Source organism: Chrysemys picta, chromosome 12 (genome assembly GCF_011386835.1).
Source record: "Chrysemys picta bellii isolate R12L10 chromosome 12, ASM1138683v2, whole genome shotgun sequence".
NCBI classification, from domain to species: Eukaryota; Metazoa; Chordata; order Testudines; family Emydidae; genus Chrysemys; species Chrysemys picta.
The window spans coordinates 23,597,159-23,602,629 of NC_088802.1; the positions used below are offsets into that span (position 1 = coordinate 23,597,159).

General features: G+C 54.5%; 1 pseudogene; it reads left to right on the forward strand.

Moving 5' to 3' along the window:
• The first annotated feature begins 463 nt into the window (after positions 1-463).
• On the forward strand, positions 464-5,170 carry LOC135974753 (fibrinogen-like protein 1-like protein; annotated as a pseudogene).
• The last annotated feature ends 301 nt before the right edge of the window (positions 5,171-5,471 follow it).

Sequence of the window (5,471 nt, forward strand, 5' to 3'; positions counted from 1 at the left end):
CCGGGACCCGGGAGCCAGGACATCGGAGCCGCAATCTTTGAATGGTTTTTACCATGCAGCTGGGTCCCAGCTGTGTGCTAATCGGGCCGGCTGCAGAGACGGAGACAGTGGCCGGGCCGGGGGAGAGGTGAATGGTGGGCTTCACCCCGTCTCCAGAGACTTGGCCCCCCCCCCCCCCCCCCATGCTGAGCCTCTTTGAACATCCAGCCATGTCCTGCGGTGCCTACCTGGGAGCTGAGCTCTTCTGAAAATCTGGCCCAGTAGTTGAGCCCTCTGAAAACTCTGGCCTTAGCGTCTAAGGGTAACATTTTCAAGAGTGGCTAAGTCACTTAAGTGCCTAAATCCCAGTGACTTCTAGTGGGATTTAGGCACTTGTGAAACTCTCTCCTGGTCTCATGTCCAGTGGTTTCTGTCCCCTGCAGGGTTCCAGTCCAGCTCTCTCGTGCTTCTGTCTGCGCTGTCCATGATGGCACTCCTTTGCGTAGCCCCGTGCAGGGCAACGGGGCCCTGGCCCACAAGAAGGTCGAGAGCGGTAAGTAGAGAACCCGTCGGAGGGCTTCTATCATCTGCCATATCCGAGATCAGGGCATCGTGGGCCTGATTCTGCTCCTCTCCCCCATGCCGGGGTCACCCCTAGATCCACTTATCCACTGAATGCACCTTCCAGCCCCCCCGCCAGCGCTGGGCCCAAAGAAACGCTGAGTTCTCCGAAGGGATCGCAAGGCCAGCCTGCGCTAGTGAGCCCACTACTCCCATTCGCAGGCCTCCAGCGCCTGGGAATGGGCCAGCCGGGGTGGGGGAGGTGCTGCTCGACTGGCTGTTTGCTTTACACAGCTTCGTTATCCCTTTCTCCGGTAACGGCTGCCAAGCCCCCGGCAGTGACTGAAGAGCGCTGGTGCCAACCGCAGGGCAGCGTGTGGGAACCAGGCACCCCCCCCAAATTGGCTGGGAGTTCTACCCTTCCATCTCACCAACTCCTATACTAGGGCTAGCCCCGGCTAACAGCTGGGGATCTCTCGCTCATGCCTAGAAGCCTTGCCCCCAGAGTCCAGGCAGCAGGAAGAGCCAGTTCCTCCTTGTCAGGGGTTTTCATTCCCTTCTCCCCACACCTCCAGCGGCTCTGGGAGCTGCTCAGGGTCTTGCCCAGGCAGGCCAGGGGCCAAACCAGCTCCAGAGTTGGCCCTGAGCCCCTGCCCCCGCAGAGCTCAGCAGCTCCTCCCCCTCGGCTCAGCTATGGGGGAGGGGCACACAGGGGGATTGTCTGGGGGTAGGGGAGCTGGGGGGGGCTCAGGCTCGAGGGAGGACCCTGGGGAGGGGAGGGGCAGTATAACCACAGTGCTCTCATTCTACCAGGATAGTTCGGGACAATTTCCGCCCCAAAGACAAGCCCCTCGATAGGATGTCTGGAAGTTTCAAAGGCTCCACAGGGAGTTGGGTGCCTAAATCCCACTGAATTCCAATCACAGTCGGGTGTCAAACTCCCTTAGGCTCTTTGAAAACTCCCATTTAAATTTTCACTGATGGGTTTCATAATTAACATTCGCTGAGATGGATCTGGCAGCGTCTCCCCCACCCTCCCCAAACGATTTCTTCAGCAGTACGGACTCAGGAAGGATACAGAGCCTTGGTTTACACTTGATTCATCTCTTTAAGGTTTCTTCAAAACCAGCAGAGCAAGAAACTATTCTTATTTTATTTTATTGGTAAAATGAAAGTGTAAGATCTGGAGCCGGATTCTGTGGCCAGGAATGGCCGGGGTGGATTCTGTGGCTGTAGTATTGTGAAATACACAGGACCTGCCTCTAAAACCCAGCCTCCAGTTACCCCAGGCTGATTTGATCGAGCTAGCTAGCGCTCTCTCCCGCCCCCCCCCCCCACACCTGCCCCCTTAACCTGATGTTCGTGGCATTTCAGGGTTCCCCAAAGACTGCAGCAACATTCCCAGGGACAGCCCCAGCGGGGTCCATGTCATCCAGCCGGCAGGCTCTCCCCCTCGAGTGGTGTGGTGTGACATGGACACCGAAGGCAAAGGCTGGACCGTTGTCCAGAGAAATTCTTATAACACAGAGATCACCTGGAAGGAGTCCTGGAGCACCTACAAGTACGGCTTTGGGAACGTGCAGCAGGATTACTGGCTGGGCAACGAGTACCTGTCCCTGCTCACGCGGCAGAACATCTACAAGGTCCGCTTTGTCGTGGAGGACAAATTCAACAACACCCGCTACACAGAGTTCGACATCTTCAGTGTCGAGGATGAGCCCAGCGGGTACCCTCTGAGGCTGGGCAGGTACTCTGGGGACGGCAAGGACTATCTCACCACCTACCATTCCGGCCTGGGGGGCATACACGACAACATGAAGTTCAGCACGACTGACAAGGATCAGGACCAGGCCAGTGGGAATTGCGCAAGTAGCTATGGAGGCTGGTGGTACGACAAGTGTCAGAATGTCCTGCTCAATGGGAAAGGCTACATCTACTGGGCAGGGTTCTGTAAGAGTGGGGAGTGCAAGTCTTCCCTCATCCTGGTTAAGCCAACAGACGTGTGCTGTGTCCGGCAGGAGGAGCCCATCCTCCTTGGGAGCCGGCGCCGCTAAGAAGGGGAGACAATATTAAATCAGACACGGCGCGCCATCCCCCACCTAATCAGTGCAGTCCCTGCAATGCCTCCACTCTGCTCACCCCCTTCCCTGTTGGCTTCTGCATGGTAAATTCGCTGGAATAAATGCTGAGAGTTGACCCAGCTGGTGCGTTCAAAGGACACGAAGAGTGTGATTGGTGTGTATAACTGGACCCCCACTTCCACTCTGCCTCGCTGGAAGCCATGTCACTCACTACAACTTTAGACCCACATTAACCTCTGCTTCTCCCAGCCCTGCCACTGCCCCTTGGCATTAGTGATCAATGAATCATGACACTGGATTTCTAGCAACTGTCATTGAGCATTTAAATGGGAAGATGACTCAAACCCAGGACTTTACATCTTAATCCTTCATGTATTAGCAGTGGTGAGTTTGGGTTCAAAAACCTGGCCTCTGTGTTTTTAATAAATATGGTTATTACATGAGAAAACATTGCAACAGTAATTAGTTGCTGATGAACCATTGAGATTAGATAGACGTGCAACGAAACCGCACAATAAAGATATTGGTGTCCCTCTTCAACCCAAGGGGCTAGTCAAAGTTTGGGGCCCTGGGGATGTTCCAATGGGGATCAGAAATTGGCAATGGAGTCTGGGGGCTAGTTTCTGGGCACACGCCATCATGGCTTGTTCTACATGAGGCCCCCTTACCTGTTGCTTCCAGCTGTCTTAAATGAAGAGTGCATCCTCACAGCTGTGTCAATGAGATTTTAACTCCACCCATCACAAGGTATAATCCAGCTCCTAGCAGTGTATTTATCTGTCAGGCTGACGTCCTCTGAGCATCTCTGAGCATTTCCTGCCTGTTTGGCTTCAGTCACTTCAATCAAAGTTCATTGTGACCAGATGCTGAACACCATTAATGCTAACAGCCAGGGGCAGGAGCACCCCCCGAACAGGGAACGAACAGGCTAAAGAATAACGCTATGGATTCAAGTCAGCTGGGCCTGATGAAGTTCACCCTCGGGCAGGGCTCCCAAATCGTGGGCTATAGCCCAAAGATGGGCCATGACGTAGCCCTGGCTGGTCCACTGGCAGGGGTGAAGATGGGGGGGGAAATGTGAAGGGGTGTTGCCCCCCCCCCCCAAACTGCATCTTTCCATTCCCCTCCTGACCATGGCCCTTCAGTGCATCCCCAGGACACAAGGCCCTGTCTAATTGGCCTTCCTGACAGAGCCTGCATGGAGAGCATGCGTAGGAGGGAGTTTGGGGGGGCAGGTTTGGAAAGAGGGATATTTTCAGGGGGAGGGAAGCTGGGAGCCGCTGAGGTGCAGCTGGAAGGTTTCCTCCTCCCTCCTCAGCATCTGGGGTGCAGACAGGGGGGAGGGGGTTGCTATTTTCCAGTTGGGAGTATCAGGGACCCCTGCCCCCCCCGTGCACTGAGCTGTCCCCTCCATCTCGGTTGCTGGTGGTGAGGTGGGGGTGTGCTGTTTTGCAGTGGGGGAGCGGGGCATCCCCCTGCCCAGGGCACTGACCTCTCCCCTTCCCGCCTCCCATCTCCGCTGTCCGTGGTGGGAGCCACCCCCACCCCCCACTCTGCCCATTGCAGGCTGCGCTTGGTGCCCTCCCCAGCCAGCCATCCCTCGCCAGGCTGGAGCATGACGCTGCAAGCGGGGACATCCTCAGCCTGTCCCGGGCAACCAGCTCGCTCAGCCGTTTTGCTGACTGGCGGCTCCTTGCCAAACCCAGGGTTCCCCTGCACTATTCCCCCCAACTTGGGGTCCCACCCACACCCCAACTCCCCCCTGAACATGGCTACCCCCCCCTTCCAAAACAACCTGAACTCTTCATACGCCACAGCCCACCCCCTCCCCTCCCCATGAGCCACCTGGCAGCAGTGCCCTCCATCGGACCAAACTGCTCTCCATGTCGCCCTCCCACCCCCACCCCCCAGGGCCAGGCTGGCGCTCTCTGAGGCTGGACCCCGTCTGTGACTGGGGTTTCAGCACTCCTGCTTCACAGATGTATACAGAGCACTGTATAACCAGAGTTGTCATAACTATAAAGGGAAGGGTAACAGCTCTCCTGTGTACAGTACTATAAAATCCCTCCTGGCCAGAGACTCCAAAATCCTTTTACCTGTAAAGGGTTAAGAAGCTCGGATAACCTGGCTGACACCTGACCCAAAGGACCAATAAGGGGACAAGATACTTTCAAATCTTGGTGGGGGGAAGGCTTTTGTTTGTGCTCTTTGTTTGGGAAGTCATTCGCTCTTGGGACTGAGAGGGACCAGACATCAATCCACGTTCTCCACATCTTTCTGAACAAGTCTCTCAGATTTCAAACTTGTAAGTAAACAGCCAGGCAAGGCGTGTTAGTTTTTACTTTGTTTTCTCAACATGTAAATGTACCTTTTACTAGAGTGTTTACCTCTGTTTGCTGTACTTTGAATCCGATTTCTAACGCAGCGTTTTGCTCTGGCCTATTGCTCTTTAAGTTTGATTACCCTGTAAAGTTATTTTCCATCCTGATTTTACAGAGATGTTTTTTACCTTTTTTCTTTAATTAAAAGCCTTCTTTTTAAGAACCTGATTGATTCCTCCTTGTTTTTAGATCCAAGGGGGTTGGATCTGTATTCACCAGGGAATTGGTGAAAGGTTTCTCAAGGCTTCCCAGGGAAGGGAATCCACTTGGGAATGGTGGCAGTGGACCAGATCTAAGCTGGTAGTTAAGCTTAGCAGTTTTCATGCAGGCCCCCACATTTGTACCCTAAAGTTCAGAGTGGGGAAGCAGCCTTGACAAGAGTCTAGTGACTCTCTCACCCTGGGCTCTCCCCAGTATAGACTCTTGTTCACACTAGTCGAATGATGTTCAAATGCTGAGAAGGAGCAGG